The 19,823-nt window shown below is 39.8% G+C and overlaps 1 pseudogene; it reads left to right on the top strand.

Moving 5' to 3' along the window:
* Positions 1 to 19,823, top strand: part of LOC115847759 (zinc finger protein 665-like) — a 73,524-nt pseudogene that overhangs the window by 6,409 nt on the left and 47,292 nt on the right.

Raw genomic sequence — 19,823 nt, 5'->3', positions numbered from 1 at the left:
CTTTCATCTGTGTCTTATGGTTTTTGGAGTGCAGGTGTTTTACTTCCTTAGGTATGTTTCTTCCTAAATATTTATCTATTTATTTTTGATGTGATGGTAAATGAGATTGTTTCCTTAGTTTCTTTTTCTGATACTTTGTTGTTAGTGTATAGAAATGGAACAGATTTCTGTATTATTTCTGTATCCTACAACTTTACCAAATTCATTGATGAGCTCTAGTAGTTTTCTGGTGGCATCTTTAGGATTTTCTATATGTAGTATCATGTCATCTGCAAAGCTTGAGAGTTTTACTTCTTTCTTTCCAGTTTCTATTCCTTTTATTTCTTTTTCTTCTCTGATTGCTGTGGCTAGGACTTCCAAAAGTATGTTGAATAAAAGTGGCAAGAGTGGGCATCCTTGTATTGCTCCTGATCTTAGGTGAAATTCTTTCAGCTTTTCACCATTGAGTATGATGCTAGTTGTGGGTTTGTTATATACGGCCTTTATTATGTTGAGGTATGTTCCCTCTGTGTCTGGTTTTTTGAGAGTTTTTATCATAAATGGATGTTGAATTGTGTCAAAAGGTTTTCTAGCATCTGTTGAGATGATCATAAGGTTTTTATTCTTCAGTTTGTTAATTTGTATATCACATTGATTGATTTGCAGATATTGAGAAATCCTCACATCCCTGTGATAAATTTCACTTGATTGTGGTGTATGATCCTTTTAATGTATCGCTGGATTCAGTTTGCTATTATTTTCTTGAGCATTTTGGCATGTATGTTCATCAGTGATATTGGCCTGTAATTTTCTTTTTTCGTGATATCTTTTTCTGGTTGGTGTGAAGGTGATGCTGGCCTCATAGAATGAGTTTGCAAGTGTTCCTTCCTCTGCAATGTTTTGGAATAGTTTCTGAAGGATAGATGTTAACTTTTCTCTAAATGTTTTGTAGAATTCACCTGTGAAGCCATCTAATTCTGGACTTTTGTTCTTTGGGAGTTTTTTTTTCAATAGAAGTGTAGTTGATTTATGAAGTTGTTATTAGTTTCAGGCGTACAGCAGTGGGATTCAGTTATACATATATATATATATATATAATCTTTTTCAGATTCTTTTCTCTTATAGGTTATTATAAAATATTGAGTATAGTTCTTTTTGCTGTACAGTAGGTCCTTGTTGGTTATCTATTTTATATAGAGTAGTGTGTACATGTTAATCCCAAACTCCTAATTTATCTCTCCCCTATCCCCTTTCCCCGTTGGTAACCATAAGTTTGTTTTCTATGTCTGTAAGTCTATTTCTGTTTTGCAAATAAGTTCATTCTTACCATTTTTTAAATTTTTAGATTCCACATATAAGCAATATCATATGATATTTATCTCTGTCTTACTTCACTTAGTATGATAATTCTAAGTCCATCCATGTTGCTACAGATGGCATTATTTTGTTCCTTTTTATTGCTCCATCATGTTCAATTGTATATATACACCACATTTTCTTTATCCATTCATCTGGTGATGGACGTTTAGGTAGCTTCCATGTCTTGGCTATTGTATATAGTGCTGCAGTGAACATTGGGGTGCATGTATCTTTTCTAACTTTGGGAGTTTTTAAATTACTGATTCAGTTTCATTACTGGTAACTGGACTGTTCATATTTTCTATTTCTTCCTGGTTCGATCTTGGGAGATTTTATCTAAGAATTAGTCCATTTCTTCTAGGTTGTCCATTTCATTGGCGTATAGTTGTCTGTAGTAGTCTCTTACGATTCTTTGTATGTCTGTGGTGTCATTTGTAACTTCTCCTTTTTCATTTCTGATTTTATTGATTTGTGCCCTCTCTCTTTTTTTCTTTATGAGTCTGGTTAAAGGTTTATCAATTTTGTCTTATGTTTTCAAAGAACTAGCTTTTAGTTTCATTGATCTTTTCTATTTTTTTTTTTAGTGTCTGTTTCATTTATTTCTTCAAATACATTTTCAATCCCCTTTTCTCTTTTCCTTCTGGGATCCCTATTATGCAGATATTGGCATGCTTTATATTATCCCATAGGTCTCATATATTGCTTTCATTTTTTTTCATTTGTCTTTCTGCTCTGCTGGTTGGATGATTTCCGTTATTCTATCATCCAGGTCACTTATTCGTTCTTCTGCATTACTCATTTTGCTCTTTGTTGCCTTTACCTCAGTTTTCATCTTGGCAAATGAATATTCTAATGTTACTTGGTTCCTCTGTATAGTTTCTAGTTACATTTTACAGTAATCTGCCTTTGTGTCGATAGCCTTTCTTAATTCCTTCCTATTTTTATTATCTTCTTTTTGAATTTGGAGCCTGTTACACTGGAGAGGTTGGTTTCACTGTTTGTTCTTTCAGGGGAATTCTCTTGATCTTGGAATTGGAAGTGGTTCCTCTGATTCTTCATTTTACCTATATTTCTCTCACCCTGTGATTGAAGGAGATAAGTTATCTATTACTACCATGATCTTGGAGGGCCGTTTTTCTGTGAGAGCATCCTTGTGTAGCCTGCATGAGTGTGATGTTTTTGGTGCCAGGGCTGATTTCAGCGTGCATGCCTGCCACGTCCTTCTTCAGTGTGTGCTGTTTATTATCCCCGTGATAGGTGGTGTGACTAGTGCTGTGGGGACCAGAGCCTGCGCTGGATGTGGAGCAGGACCTCCTCTTTGCTCTGTATTTGTCTCAGCCCTCTTGGGGGCAGGGTGCTCCCCAGTTGTTGGAGTAGCAGCTCCCATATCTGTCTCTGAGCTTCAGGGTGAGGTAGGCCAGGCTGGAGTACTGCTGCTGGGAGAGGAGCCGCTGAGTATTCCTCCGCAGGAGCTGTCCACTGACGAGTATGCTCTGTGGTGCTGCCTGTCACCCGTTGTTCGGGTTCACAGAGTACACTCTTGTTGGCATTTCCCTCGGCCCCACCTCAGCCGTGTGAATGCCAGCAGTTGGCCCTGGTGACCCTCAGGCTCTGTGTTCATAAAGTCACCAGCGAAGATCTGTTAAGTGCAGATCCACTAAAGTCATGTGCCGGTACCACAGTAGTCGCCCTTCTGGACCCAGTGCAGGAGGTGCAGAAGTAGCCTAGACCTCAGCCCTGCCTCTCCATGCACGCACCCGCAAAGCCCAAAGCTGCTAACACTGGACCTGTTCCAGCCACGGGAGCACCCGTAACGCTCTTGGGTGTCCTGCAGACGCTGAGTTTACAAAACTGGTGGGGCTGCAGCTGCAGAGTAAATCTGCGGATTGCATAGCTGCAGAGCGTGGGCTCAGATTTCAGTCCTGTTTCCTAAATCTCATGGCCCCTGGGGATTGGCTCTGATTTCAGCCTTACCTCTGCACATGGGTAACACGCTGGTGCTTCCGTGCTCCGAGAGCTCATAGAGGTGGAGTTGCACCTGCTGTGAGCTTGCCAAGAGTTAGGCTGCCATGGCAGGGGCCTTTCCCCTCCCCTTCATATACCCGTTAACAGTGGCACTTCTGTGGCAGGCCCTGGTTCCGTCTGTATACACCCCCAGTTGTGGCACGTACCACACTCCAGTCCCTGCAGCCTGTCTCCGTGCAGCCAACTGCAGTCCACTCCCTGGGTCTGTCTTCTGAAGCTCAGGTTTCAGCACCCAGTCACCTCGTGCACCAGCAGACATGCATCGTGGCCTGGGGAATGCAGTGAGGTGGCATGGATCGTCGGTGCTGGCTTTGTTCTGCCTGCCACGGGCTGGTTGGTGCCCACCCCTCTGAGCCTCTGAAGCTGTCTGTCTGTCCCAACTGATATCCCAGTCAGTCAAGGGGTTCCCAGGGTGAGGGAACATTTCCTCTTTCACATCTCCCTCCCAGGGTTGCAGGTGCTGTTCCGATTCCTTCTTTTCTTTTTTTCTTTCTTTTCATCCCACCTGGTTACGTGGTGATATTTCTTGCAATTTTTTTGTTTTTTTGGCCAGCATGTGCAGCATGCGGGATCTTAGTTCCCTGACCAGGGCTAGAACCCGTGCCCCCTGCAGTAGGAGGGCAGAGTCTTAACCACTGGACTGCCAGGGAAGTCCCTTTTTTGCAATTTTGGTTGTCTGAGATCTTCTGCCAGCATTCACTAGCTATTCTGTGAGACTTGTTCCACATGTTGATGTGTTTGTGGTAGGAGGTGAGCTCCACGTCCTTCTATTCTATCATCTTGGTTCCTTCTCTTTTCTCTTGTTTTTTTTAGTCTCCATTTTATTTATTTCTGCTCTGATTTTTATTATTTCTTTTCTTCTACTAAGTTTTGTTTTTGTTTCTTTTTCTTTCTCTAGTTACTTTAGGTGTAAGTTTAGGTTGTTTGAGATTTTTCTTCTTTCCTGGGGTAAGCTTGTATTGCTATAAACTTCCCTCTTGGAACTGCTTTTACTGTGCCCCATAGGTTTTGGATCATCGTGTTTTTGTTCTCATTTCCCTCTAGGTATTTTTTATTTCCTCTTTGATTTCTTCAGTGATCCATTGGTGGTTCAGTAGCATATTGTTTAGCCTCCATGTCTGCGTTGTTTGCAGTTTTTTTCGTTGCAGTTGATTTCTAGTCTGTGTTGTGGTTAGAAAAGATGCTTAATATGAAGTCAGTCTCTTTAAATTTACCAGGTCTTGTTTTTTGGACTGCCTTGTGATCTATCCATGGGGAATGTTCCATGCATACTTAAAAAGAGTGTCTATTCTGCTGCTTTTGGATGGAGTGCTCTTTCTATATCAGTTAAGTCCATTTAGTCTAATACGTTATTTAAGGCCTGTGCTTCCTGATTGATTTTCTGTCTGCATGACCTGTCCATTGATATAAGTGGGGTGTTAAAGTCCTCTACTATTGTTACTGTCGATTTCTTCTTTTATGTCTGTTAATATTTGCCTTACATATTTAGGTACTCCTATGTTGGGTGCATATGTAATTGTTATATCTTCTAGGATTGATCCCTTGATCATTATGTCATGTCCTTTTTTGTCTCTTTTAACAGTCTTTATTTTAAAGTCTATTTTGTCTGATATAAGAATTGGGATTCTGGCTTTCTCTTGATTTCCATTTGTATGGAATACCTTTTTCCATCCCCTCGCTTTCAGTCTCTGTGTTTCTCTAGATCTAAAGTGAGTCTCTTGTGGGTAGCGTATATACAGGTCTTGTTTTTGTATCCATTCATGCACTTTATCTCTTTTAGTTGGAGCATTTATTCCATTTACATTTGAGGTAATTATCAATATGTATATTCTTACTGCTGTTTTATTAATTATTTTGGATTTGTCTTTGTAGGTCATTTTTTCCCTTTCTTCTGTTCTCCTGCAATTTGATGACTATCTTTAGTGTTATATTTGGATTCCTTTTTCTTTTTTGTGTGTGTTATCTATTGTAGATGTTTGGTTTGCAATGACCATGAGGTTTTTGTATAGCAGTCTCCATGTACGTGATTGTTTTAAGTTGCTGATCTCTTAATTTCAAATGCATTTTAACAACCCTGCATTTATACTCTACTCCTCATGATTACTGTTTTCGATACCATATATATATATTTTAAATTTATTTATTTTTATTTATTTACTTTTGGCTGCATTGGGTCTTCGTTGCTGTGCGCGGGCTTTCTCTAGTTGCAGTGAGGGGGGGCTACTCTTCGCTGCAGTGTGCGGGCTTCTCATTGTGGTGGCTTCTTTTGTTGCAGAGCACAGGCTCTAGGCGCATGGGCTTCAGTACTTGTGGCATGCAGGCTTAGTAGTTGTGGCTCACGGGCTCTAGAGTGCAGGCTCAGTAGTTGTGGTGCACGGGCTTAGTTGCTCCACGGTATGTGGGATCTTCCCGGACCAGGGCTTGAACCTGTGTCCCCTGCATCGCCAGGTGGATTCTTAGCCACTGCGCCACCAGGGAAGTCCCTGATAGCATATTTTACATCTAATTGTTTTTTTGTGTATCCCTTAACTGCTTATTTTGGATATAGCTGATTTTACTACTTTTGTCTTTTTGCCTCCGTGCTAGCTTTGTGTGTGGATGATTTCCTGCATTTACTGTATGTTTGCCTTTACTGGTGAGCTTTTTCATTTCATAATTTTCTTGTTTCTAGTTGTGGTCGATGCTGACGTTTTAAAAGTCTATTGTTATTTGTTTTGTTCAAGCCACTGATACTTTAATCTTGTAAATTTCATTGTTATAAATGACCTTCATTTTCTTTATTCAATCATTAGTTCCATATTTTTTATGATATTCTTTTTTAAAATAATTTATTTTATGTATTTTGTTTTTGGCTGTGTTGGGTCTTCATTGCTGCACGCGGGCTTTTCTCTGGTTGCGGCGAGCGGGCACTACTCTTCGTTGCAGTGCACTACTCTTCGTTGTGGTGCGTGGGCTTCTCGTCGCGGTGGCTTGTCTTGTTGTGGGCCATGGGCTCTAGGCGCATGCCTTAATAGTTGGCACACAGGCTCTGTAGTTGTGGCTTATAGGCTCTAGAGTGCAGGCTCAGCAGTTGTGGCACACGGGCTTAGTTGATCCATGGCATGTGGGATCTTCCCAGACTGGGGCTCGAACTCGTGTTCCCTGCATTGGCAGGTAGATTCTTAGTCACTGTGCCACCAGGGAAGCTCTATGGTATTCTTAGTGTTGTTTGTTTTATACCTACAATTTGGGGTTGTGGACTCATGAATAAATATCTCTTTTTATATTTTACAGGATTTCTTAATCTTGAGTGTTTATGACTTAACATTTCTTTCCCCAAAAGCTGTATAACCTCTAGAAATTTTTGAAAAACTAGTCTGAGCTATTCCTCTTACTCTGTTTCATATTCGTTAGTACCTGCTATGAACACATACACCTTCTTTTAATAGACTGTTTTTTTTAAGGAGTTTTAAGTTCACGGAAAAATTGAATGGAAGTTATAGAGAGTTTCCGTGCATTTTCTACCCCAGACATGCAGGCCCTCCCCAGTGATCAGTACCCGACTCGAGAGTGGTATGTTTGTTATCACTGATGAACCTGCACTGACACAAATTAACACGTCAAAGTCCATATTTATGTTAGAGTTCACTCTTGCTGTTGTATATTCTATAGGTTTAGACATATACTGACATGTTTCTAGCATAATAGTACCATAAAAGGTAATTTCATTATTTAAAAATACTCTGCTCTACCTATTCATCTCTCCCTCCCTCCCAAAGTGCAGTTGCTTGGTTATGTGGTAATTTTCTGTTTAATCTTTTGAGAAACCCCCAGACTGTTTTCCAAAGCAGCTGTACCATTTGACGTTTCCACCAGGAGTGAGTGTATGAATTTTTCAGTTTCTCCACATCTTCACCAACACTTGTTATTGTCTCTTTGATTACAGCCATTTAAGGGGTGTGGAGCTGTATCTCATTCTGGTTTTGATTTGCATTTCCCTATTGAATAATTATGTTAAACATCTGTTTTTTGTGTGTTTATTGGATATTTTTCTATATTCTTTGGAGAAATATCTGCTCAGATCCTTTGTCCATTTTTAAATTGGGCTATTTGTCTTTCTATTGAGTGTAAAAAGTTCTTTATATCTTCTAAATATAAGTGCCTTGTCAGATATATATATACGTGTATATATATATGGTTGGCAAGTATTTTTTATATTCTGTATGTTTCCTGTTCACTTTTAGGGTGCAGAGGTTTAAAGGCTGCAGGAGATATTATTTATTTAGATTTTTTTTTTGTATACGAGGTTTCTGTAGTATCCACAGTTAACAGTCCCAAAATGGATTTTCATGACTGGGAGGCCTTCAGGTTAGCCATATGAATTCCTGAGTCTTAACTTTCTGGGATGAAAGGTGCTTAGGCCCACTTGGGAGTGCTTTCGTTTCAACTAATATCAACCTCGCCTGCAGCCTCTGAGAACTGTGTTCGCAGAAATAATCATGTTGGTCACAACACCCATGCTGCTCTCCTTAGATCCCGCCATGGCTGCTCTCTACTGGCCACATTCATCTTGGCTTTACATTTCCTGTTCACAAAAGTAATTTTCAACATGTAATACCTATTTGACCAAGATAAAAATGTTTCACTCCCAGAAACCTTGGTCTAGGGGGCACAGTGTCACCTCATTTGACAGGAAAGCCACCTTCCATTGACTTAATCCTTTGGGAAGATGATAGTGTCTTAGTTGATCCTTTTCCTAATATCTGTCTAATAAAGTGGAGCTAAAGTGTATTTGTTTCTTTTTTGTCCATCCTGGCTTGTTACCAGGATGTATTTAGTAGGAAAATTCATGATGTGGATAATGCCAAAAAGTGAAAATTCAAAAATTAGATGTAGTTTGCTTTAAATACAGCACTGGTGATTGATATCTGTAATTAGCTTTTCTGTAAAAAACAAACAAAAATGCATCATTTATTATAAATACGTTTTTTGAATTCCTAGGGTATAGAAAATAGAAAGCAGCACATTAACAACTTTTTAAAAACTGTTTGATCCCCTTTGTCCATTTTTCCCAACCTCCCCACCCCACGCCTTAGTTAACTAGAAATCTGTTCTGTGTCCTTAGGTTTTTTTTTTTTTTTTTTTTTTAAGATTACACATGTAAGAGAAATCTTAAGGTATTTGTCTTTCTGCATGTCACTTCAGGTAGCATAATGCCCTTCATGTTGTCACACATGTCAAGATTTCATTCTTTTTTTTTTTTTTTGTGGTACGCGGGCCTCTCACCGTTGTGGCCTCTCCCGTTGCGGAGCACAGGCTCCGGATGCGCAGGCTCAGCGGCCATGGCTCACGGGCCCAGCCGCTCTGCGGCATGTGGGATCTTCCTGGACCGGGGCACGAACCCGTGTCCCCTGCATCAGCAGGCGGACTCTCAACCACTGCGCCACCAGGGAAGCCCAAGATTTCATTCTTTTTAATGGCTGAATAATATTACATTGTGTATAGATACACATCTCACAGTTTCTTTATCCATTTATTTTTTTATGGACACTTAGGTTGTTTACTCATCTGTTGTAAATAATGCTGCAGTGGGAATTCCTCATGGTCCAGTGGTTAAGACTCAGTGCTCCCAATGCAGGTGACCTGGGTTCAATCCCTGGTCAGGGAACTAGATCCCGCATGCTGCAACTAAAGGAGCCCGCATGCTCACAACGAAAGATCCCACATGCCACAACGAAGGTCCCGCGTGCTGCAACTAAGACCCGGCGTAGCCAAATAAATATTTTTTTGAAATGCTGCAGTGGGGCTTCCCTGGTGGCGCAGTGGTTGAGAGTCCACCTGCCAATGCAGGGGACACAGGTTCGTGCCCCAGTCCGGGAAGATCCCACATGCCGCAGAGCGGCTAGGCCCGTGAGCCATGGCCACTGAGCCTGCGCGTCCGGAGCCTGTGCTCCGCAACAGGAGAGGCCACAACAGTGAGAGGCCCGTGTACCACAAAAAAAAAAAAAAAAAAAAAAAAATGCTGCAATGAACCAGGAGTGCATATATCTTTTTAAGATAGTGTTTTCATTTTCTTCATGTAAATACCCAGAAGTGGAATTGCTGGATATTATGTTAGTTCTGTTTTATTTATTTGAGGAACATCTGTATTGTTTTCCATGGTGTCTGCACCGATTTACATTCCCACTAACGGAGCACAAGGGTTCCCTTTTCTCCACATCCTTGCCAGCACTTGTTATTTCTTATTTTATTTTATTTTTTTTAAATAAAAGTCATTCTAAGAATTGTGAGGTGATATCTCATTGTGGTTTTAATTTTCATTCCCCTGATGATGAATGAAGTTCAGCGTCTTTTCATGTATCTGTTGGCCATCTGTATGATTTCTTTGGAAGAAAGTATGTTTGGATCTTCTGCCTAATTTTTAATCAGAATTTTTGTTGTTTTTGTTGTTGAGTTGTGAGTTCATTATACATTTTAGATATTAAGTCCCTTATCAAATATATGATTTGCAAATATTTTCTCCCAACCTTTAGGTTGCCTTTGCATTTTGTTGATAGATTCCATTGTTGTCCACAAACTTCTTAGATTGATGTAGACCTACTTGTTTATTTTATTTTATTTTTTTTTAAATATTTATTTTACTTATTATTATTATTTTTGTCTGCGTTGGGTCTTCATTGCTGCACACGGGCCTTCTCTAGTTGCAGTGAGCAGGGGCTACTCTTCGCTGTGCTGCGCAGGCTTCTCATTGCAGTGCCTTCTCTTGTTGCAGAGCACGGGTTCTAGGTGCGTGGGCTTCAGTAGTTGTGGCACGAGGGCTCAGTAGTTGTGGCTCGGGGCTCTAGAGAGCAGGCTCAGTAGTTGTGGTGCACAGGTTTAGTTGCTCCACAGCATGTGGGATCTTCCCGGACCAGGTCTTGAACCCGTGTCCCCTGCATTGGCAGGCGGATTCTTAACCACTGTGCCACCAGGGAAGCCCCTACTTGTTTATTTTTGTTTCTTTTGCTTTTACTTTTGATTTCAGATTCAAAAAATCATTGACAAGATATCAAGGAGCTTTCTTTGTTTTCTTCTAGAAGTTTGTTTTTCAGGTGTTACACTCAAGTATTTATTTCTGTTTTGAGTTAATTTATGCATATAGTGTAAGATAGTGGTCCAGTTTCATTCTTTTGTATGTGCCTTTCAGTTTTCTCAATACTAATTATTGATGACACTGTCCTTTCCCTCTTGCACATTCTTGGCTCCTTTGTTGTGAATTTATTGATTGAATATGCATGGGTTTATTTCTGGGCTTTCTATTCTCTTCAATTGACTGTTTGTTTGTTTGTTTTTTTTTTTGTGGTATCCGGGCCTCCCACCGCCGTGGCCTCTCCCGTCGCGGAGCACAGGCTCCGGACGCGCAGGCCCAGCAGCCATGGCTCACGGGACCAGCCGCTACGCAGCACATGGGATCCTCCCGGACGGGGGCACGAACCCACATCCCCAACATGGGCAGGCGGACTCCCAACCACTGCACCACCAGGGAAGCCCCTATGTGTCTGTGTTAAGGCCAATAGCATGCTGTTTTGATTATGATACTTTGTAACATCATTTGAAATCAGGGAATGTGATGCCTTCACCTTTTTTATTCTTTTTCAAGATTGCTTTGGCTATTTGGTGTCTTTCTGATTCCATACAAATTTTAGGATTATTCGTTCTATTTCATGTGCATGTTTTTGCATGCAGAGAAGTTTTTGGCTCATTTGTGTAACTTCCTGGTGGTGTGATTGCTAGATCATATTCAAGATTATGTTAGTTTTGTAAGAAACCACAAACTCTTCCAAAGTGGCTCTACCATTTGGCATTTTCATCAGTAATGCATGAAAGTTTTTGCTGCTCCACGTCATTTCTAATGTTTGGTGTTTTCCATATTTTGGATTTTGGCCATTGTCCTAGGTGTTTAATGGTATCACATTTGTTTTAACACATATTTTCCTCAATTAAATCTATGGCATTTTATAAATAGAGAATTTTTCATATCTTCAGAACATACTTTTAAAATGTAGTTATTGTCTTAGCCACAGAGATAACATTCAATTGACTTGCCAGAGTTTTCTACAAGTAAGTTTTTAAAAAATATTTATTTATTTATTTGGCTGCACTGGGACTTACTTGCAGCATGCTGGATCTTCATTGCTGTGTGCAAGATCTCCGTTGCAGCATGTGGGATCTTTTTACTTGTGGCATGCAGGCTCCTAGCTGCAGCATGGGTGGATCTAGTCCCTGACTTGGGATCGAACCTGGGCCCCCTGCATTGGGAGCATAGAGTCTTAACCACTGGATCACCAGGGAAGTCCCTATAAATAAGTTTTGATTTCTATTTTAATTTCAATGTTTTGGGATTTTTGCTACAAATAATTTATTCTAATAATTATTCTCCCTGTCTAGATTCTTCTTGCACATCATGGTATACTAATATTTAAATATCTCATTTTATTTAAGGAAGTAGGTAATTTTTGTACACTCCATGGTTTCCTCATTATTATCGCTTCTAACACTTACTGTTTCCCAGAAATTTTCTTACATTCTTTGTACTACATATTTCTAGGAAGCCTCTTTTTTCCCAGTTGTCTTTACAGTTTTATCAAAAGTCACCTGGTCCTTGTTGATATACATCCTATTATCGTCCTGTTCTTCAGGCTGTTAATTGGCTGCTTATGTTGTCAACCACATCTCTGCACATAGAACTCTGCCATGGATCAACATGGCACTCGCAGAATTGTTTCTATGCTTAAACCCTGCTGTGAACAACACTTGTCCATACAAATCATTCTGTGCTCTGGGTCATTTAGTAATGCTCCTTCAGGGTACCGTTTTCTGTTGCTGTTTCTGAAGTCAGAATTCATTACTTTTGGGGACTTCCTTGGTGGTGCAGTAGTTAAGAATCCGCCTGCCAATGCAGGGGACATGGGTTCGATCCTTGGTCCGGGAAGATCCCACATGAGGCAGAGCAACTAAGCCCGTGCACCACAACTACTGAGCCTGCGCTTTAGAGCCCACGAGCCACAACTGCTGAGCCCTTGTGCCACAACTACTGAAGCCCACAAGCCTAGAGCCCGTGCTCTGAAACAAGAGAAGCCACCACAATGAGAAGCCCACACACTGCAATGAAGAGTAGCCCCCACTTGCCGCAGCTAGAGAAAGCCCGCATGCAGCAACCAAGACCCAACACAGCCAAAAAAATAAATAAATCTATTTTTTAAAAAATTCATTACTTTTGGATAAGTACATGTTATTTTCTATTGATTCATTATAAGAGTAAGTATTATCTATAGTAATAAATATAGTAAGAGCACTTCTCATCTGATGTCTCTTAGATATTTGGGATTATAATGTTAAAAGATCCAAAGATGTGATTTCAAATACTTTAAACAATTCCAGCAAAAGAGATTCTATTACTTTTATTAAAAAAATCTCTTTTTTTAAGAGATTCTGTTACTTTGTTATATCTATAACAAAGATATTTGCACTGAAAATTCATGCTAAAATTGATATTCTATTTTAAAAATATATAATGTAGTTCACAAGTTATTCTTACCAAATATAATCACATCCACAAAGAGTTTAAACGTTGGCAAAACCCTCCTGTTAGCTTTGTTTCCACCAGTCAGCCTGTCACCCCTGCCAAGAGATCATCATCCAGCAACCATGATTATCCTCCATTGCTGTAGCCTTGAGAGGGTTTTATTGCATCCACATGTGTTCACACAGAGTGAATTCATTCATTCTCCAGGGTTTGCTTTTAGGTCCCGCAAAGAACATTCTTGTACATATCTTCCGGAACAAATAATATATGCCCAGGAATGGAATTTGTGGGATACTCAGCTTGATCATGTTTAGAGCAAATATTGGAATAGATGTAAACCTACAGTCTTCCCATAACAGCACTCTCTGTCTTCCTAATATCTTCCACATTTCCTTCATACCAACAATAGAGTTTCCATAGAATGAGTCATGTTTATGCTTCTTGCTACCACAGTTCTTTTCCCAAGGTTAGGCCTTCATCTGCTGCAGTACAGTCCTCTTCCCATAGATTTGCAAGCACAAGCAGTGCTCCCACATTGCCCACTACTTCACTCTTGCTTTGTTAAATCGCAGTCCTGGCCTTCCCTCAGATTTTCTTGGTCTAAGTGAACTCTATTGGTACTTCTTAGTACTGTGTCAATATTTAGCACTTGGGCTCCCCAGTTCCCATAAGACCACACCCCTCCCCATACCCCACACACTGCATAAGGAAGGACCCCTACTGGCACACAGTACAGTTTGCTCAGATCAGTGACTCGGTCTGGTCACTGTGTACATCAACATGTGCTGGACGTGACTCCTATCATCTGGGAATGGTAGAACAGTCACAGTATAAGTGACACAACTCACTGCCCTTATCTTCCTAGAAACATTTCTAAGAAACTGGTATTACCTGGGACCTCTTAAAATCTGTACTGCCTGGATGGGCGGTGCTGCTTAATACATATGAACATGTCAATGTTATTCTGCACATCCAGGTTCAAACCTTGGCCTTTGAATTTCCTTTCTGAGTTAGGGATAGATGTGTAAGCATTTTGGGTCCTTTATTTTTATTTATTTAGGCTGCATTGGGTCTTAGTTTTGGCATGTGGGATCTTTGTTGCAGGATGTAGGCTCTTAGTTGTGGCATGCGGACTTCTCACTTGGCGGCCTGCAGACTCAGTTGCAGCATGCGAGATCTCAGTTGCGGCATGTGCACTTCTCAGTTGTGGCATGTGGACTCTTAGTTGTGGCATGCGTGCGGGATCTGGTTCCTCGACTGGGGATCGAACCTGGGTCCCCTGCATTGGGAGCATGACGTCTTACCCACTGGACCACCAGGGAAGTCCCAGTGTCCTTTATTCTTGTTTCTACTTTTTTTTTTTTTTAAGGACATGCCACGTGACATGCAGGATTTTAGTTCCCTGACCAGGGATCGAACGCATGCCCCCTGCATTGGGAGCATGGAGCCTTAACCCCTGGACTGTCAGGGAAGTCCCAGGCGCTTTATTTTTCTATGAAAATGTGTGATAATTTAGCTCAAGAATAATTAATTAATGCTGTTATGGGGTTTGAAATATTGCATGGCATATAGTAAGGGCTGTAAAGTTACCTTTAGTTAATAACATATGTCATTTTTTTGGTCATATTTATTATGAGATTGACCTTGGCTTACATTATATTTTGGCTGTTGTCTTTTTGTAATTTTTTTCCATACAAATGTTCTCTCTGACTTTAGATAACAAAATTTCAAAGCATGGATTATATACTATATATACATATATTTTTGCCATATAACTATAATTAAGTGATAGTAGGTAGTTGAACTATGTACTGGCTGTTACAGAACTGCAGGCTTGACATCATGATTGAGATTTCAGACAGTTTTCCCTAATTCTTAAATTTCATACATATGTGTGTTGACCTGAAGCTGATGTTTCAAAATTCAGTGCTTATCAAGATATTTTTTAATTTTTCCTATCGTGTGTTCCTTCTGGAATGAAAATTCTTTGGTTTTTTTTGTTTTTGTTTTGGTGCTTACTCAAATCTTTTAAATTCCAGAGACTATTATTTTGTTTTGTTTTTTTTGTGGTACGCGGGCCTCTCACTGCTGTGGCCTCTCCCGTTGCGGAGCACAGGCTCCGGACGCGCAGGCTCAGCGGCCATGGCTCACGGGCCCAGCCGCTCCGTGGCATGTAGGATCTTCCTGGACTGGGGCACGATCCCGTGTCCCCTGCATCGGCAGGCGGACTGCGCCACCAGGGAAGCCCCAGAGACTATTATTTTGTATAACGGTGGTTACTTACTAACTTACCTGCTAGATTTATCATGGTTTACAAAAATGTTTTATCAAGTATTGTTTTGATGTACAGATTCGTAAAAATATTTTTTCTTGCATCATATTCATGTTATTAAACATTATTATAAATTTAAGGATTAGGGAAGACAGTCTCAAATCTCAATTTTGATTTTATGCTTCCAGTTCTATAAGCCAGTACGTATCAATAGATAAGCTTTCTAATTATGGAGGATCATTTAATTATCCAGTTATCTGGCAAAAAATATGTGTAGTACATTGGGTGTGTGCTTGAAATTTAATTATCTAAGATCAGAGAAAACATTAATATGGGAAAATGTATAAAAAGAAAACTAAAAAAAACTATATCACAGTAGTGTTTGAAGACCATGCTTGAAGAATTTCTGTGTTCATTGTATTATTTTTTGTGTAATTATCTAATTCAACGTAAAATATTTTCCAACTCTATATAATAGGAAGCCATTCTGCTGGATTTGCAATCAAGGAGTTATCACCAAGAGAGGACATTACTAAAGGAGAATTAGGTCATCTAGTGACATTAGAAAGAAGTAAAAGTCATGGCATCAAGGATTTTGACCTCAAGGAAGTCTGTGCAGATGTGCAGGAATGTGAGAGTGAGTGGGGATGTGATGCAAGAAATGACAAAGAAGAACTTTTGACCCATAACAAAAATATCACTCATGGAGAAGATCAAGATAAGAAGTCCTTAATTAATCTTCCTCAGAGTGTTTCTGTAAGAAGTAATGCACGTGAATATTTCACGCACGACAAGCCATTCATAAGAAGTTCGTTAACAACGAAAAATAACGTCAGCGTTGCTAGAAACAGAGATCTCAAGTGTTTGGAAAGTAGACCTGGAGTGAGGCTGCAGGCCCAGGCGGCTCAGCCGCAGAGATGTGCAGCTGAGGAGAAAGTGTATGCGTGCGGTCAAGGTGAGAAGCCAGTCAGCAGTGGTTCCTCAGTTTCACCACTTCACAGAGTTCCTCCTAGTGTGGAAAACACTTTGTCACCTGCGCAGCACAGGAGTACACACACTCGAGAAAAATCTTACAGCTGTAATGACTGTGGGAAGGCTTTTAGCAAAAGCTCAAACCTCAGGAATCACAGGAGAATTCATTCTGGACAGAAACCTTACAGATGTAGTGAGTGTGGCGAAGCCTTTAACCACCAGTCACACCTCACAACACATCAGAGAGTGCATACAGGAGAGAAACCTTACAAATGTCATGATTGTGGCAAGGTCTTTAGTCGAAATTCACACCTTGCAAATCATCAGAGAATGCACACTGGGGAGAAACCATATAAATGTCGTGAGTGTGGCAAAGCCTTTACCCAGTTTTCACACCTTAGTAGACATCAGAAAATGCATGCTGGGGAGAAACCACACAGATGTTATGAGTGTGGCAAGCATTTTACGCAGCGTTCAAACCTTCTGGCACCCCAGAGAATTCATACAGGAGCAAAACCTTCTAAATGTAATAAATGTGATAAGGCTTCTATTGAACGGTCACAACTTTGGGGTCACGAGAGAACTCACACTGGAGAGAAACCTTACAAATGCGATGAGTGTGGCAAAGCCCTCACAAGACATTCACATCTTACTAACATAAAACAATCCACACTGGAGAGAAACCTCACAAATGTAACGAGTGCGGCAAAGCTCATACTCAATATGCAAGCCTCACCAGGCATCTGAACATACATACTGAAAACGAACGTAAGCCTCACACATGTGGTAATGCTGTTATTCAAAACTCAAAAGTTTAGGGATCATCCGATTTCATAGTAGAAAGAAACTTTAAAAATAAAACGATTCAGACAAAATTTATGCGTGTATTCAAGCCTTACTCAACATATGGGACTCTATCAGGGAGAAAGAACACATACAGATGGCCAGCAGGCGCATGAAAAGATGCTCAGAATCACTAATCATCAGGGAAGTGCAAATCAAAAGCTCAACGAGGGCTTCCCTGGTGGCGCAGTGGTTGAGAGTCCGCCTGTCGATGCAGGGGACACGGGTTCGTGTCCCGGTCCAGGAAGATCCCACATGCCGCGGAGCGGCTGGGCCCGTGAGCCATGGCCGCTGAGCCTGCACATCTGGAGCCTGTGCTCTGCAACGGGAGAGGCCACAACAGTGAGAGGCCCGCGTACCGCAAAAAAAAAAAAGCTCAACGAGATATCACCTCACACCTGTTTCCGATGGCTGTCATCAGAGAGACAATAACAAGCATTGGCAGTGGTGTGAAGGAAAGGGAAGCCTGTGCACTGTTAGTGGGATTGTAAATTGGTGCAACATTTATGGAAAACAGTATAGAAGCGCCTCAGAAATTAAAAAAAAAAAAAACAACGAAAACGAACCTGTTATATGAGCCAGGATTGCCCTTCTGGCTCTTTGCTGGAAGAAACGGAAAACACTAATTTGAGAAGATACAGGCACTTGAATATTCATTGTAGCATTATTTCCAGTAGCCAAGACATGGAAGCAACCTAAGTGTCCATCAATAGATGAATGCTTAGAGGAGATACAGCGTGTGTGACACACACACACACACACACACACAGAGGAATCTTACTCAGCCATAAAGAAATCCAGCCATTCACAACAACATGGATGGATCTAGAGGATATTACACTAAGTGAAATAAGTTAGACATAGAAAGACAAATACTGCGTTATCTACTTATATGTGGAATCTAAGAAAAAAAAACAAAAGAGAATGAAGACAGATTCACAGATATGAAGGACAAATGTGTGGTTGTTGCCAGAAGGAAGGGCGGTGGGGCGGTGGGTAAACTAGGTGAAGGGGATTAAGACGTACAAACCTCTGGGTATTTAGATAAGTCATGGGGATGTAATATCCAATGTTAGGAACATGTTAAAAAATATTGCAGTAAGTGAGGACAGATGGCTACACATATCGTTGTTATCATTTCATAAAGTAAACGTTACCTCGTGTGTAGTACAGCCGAAACGAACAATGTTATAATCAATTATATTTCAATAAAAAGAGACTCTACCGTAGAGAGAAACCGTATAAAACTAATGTATGTGATCTTTAATATTTACTCAATTGAATTTTTGTTACAAACGCTAAACCTGCAGACATCAATAGGATAGGGACTGTTACAAAAACTCTATACACACATGCTTGACAACATACATGAAATGGTAAAAGCGGAACTGACCACAAATCACCCGTGTGAAACAGATCATTTGAATAAATACTTTGAATTACAGAGTGAATGTGTATTTTTGTCTGTATAGGAATTACTGCGATGTGAAATACAAAACTCTCGTTGGTTAGAATGAGCAATTTCATTCGCACACCCTACAGCACAGCATTTCTGTTTCTATTCACCATTGTGCTCAGTTGCAGAGACTCATAAGGACAAGACCTGGGGTTTGAGGCTTGGAGGACTATGGCATGTGTTACTTTAGGTCACTAACCATTGCTTTAAAAAGAGCAATGTTTAAAAATTTTTTTTTTATATAAATTGCATTGTTCTTTATTTTTTGCTTAGGCATTTTACTTATTTGCCTTTTTAAAACCATCTTTCCCTCATCCCAGTTTTATAATTGTCATATATTAACTTTAAACTACAACAGAATGGTCTTACATATGTTGTGAAATGATTGCCGAAACAAGTTTACTTAGCATCCATCATCTCATATCGGTACGATGAAAAGAGAAAAGAAACAAAAATTTTTTTCCTTTTAATGAGAACTGTATTGTTTAAAATACTTTATTCCACACTTGTGATGCATTACATTCAAATACCTTTGAGAAAAACTTGTTTACATCATAATATACCTAAATCAGTAATGAATGTCTAAATGTAATGTAATTTCAGATTATACATTCATTTTGAGGGTAGACAGTTTTATTTTTAAAATTGTAATGTATCTTAGCTCTTTTCTCTGTTCTTTATCTCAGAAAGTTTTGTCAAATGTGGATAATAAAGCCTGTAAAACATGAAGTCATTGGGATTTATTTTTACCTAAAGTATTAATGAAGTTTGCAGTATTTCTGCAAAGGCATTTTGTAGGGAAGTATATTCTCTTTAATATGAACTCTATAGAAAGTAAAACTAGATTATCAACTATCAAATAATTTCATTTCTATCGTCAGGAATTTTTATGGCAGTATCTGTCACTTAACATCTACTAGGTATGTTCTCTCACATCCTTACATGTGAAAGATTTCATGTGCAGGAAATGGTAATCATTTGAAATGTATTGTTTGGATAGGCTAAGTAGCGTATTTAAATATTTTCACATAAAAATGAGCAGACTGTCTTGGCATGGCACACATGAATAGAAGAAGAAATGTCATCACATTTATAAAAGATCTAGCGACTAGGATAGACTTTAGGATCTTTATAAGGTAGATTACTTTGTATTATGTAATATTGCTAACTAGTCATCTTGGCAAGAAAGGCATTTCAGCATGGAGTTGATAGTGGAATTTTTCAGCAAACACAGAACACTACAGGAGAAACTAATTATAGGCAGAAGTCATGAATCCATTTTGTTCCTGGTGAGTTTTGTTTTAATAACAATTTCAAGGCAGCAAAATGGACATATTCACAAGAAAAGGACATGTCCTCAATCACAATAGATT

Source organism: Globicephala melas, chromosome 19, assembly GCF_963455315.2.
Source record: "Globicephala melas chromosome 19, mGloMel1.2, whole genome shotgun sequence".
NCBI classification, from domain to species: domain Eukaryota; kingdom Metazoa; phylum Chordata; class Mammalia; order Artiodactyla; family Delphinidae; genus Globicephala; species Globicephala melas.
Note: the sequence above shows the minus strand (reverse complement) of the source record. Positions and strands in the feature narration are given on the sequence as shown.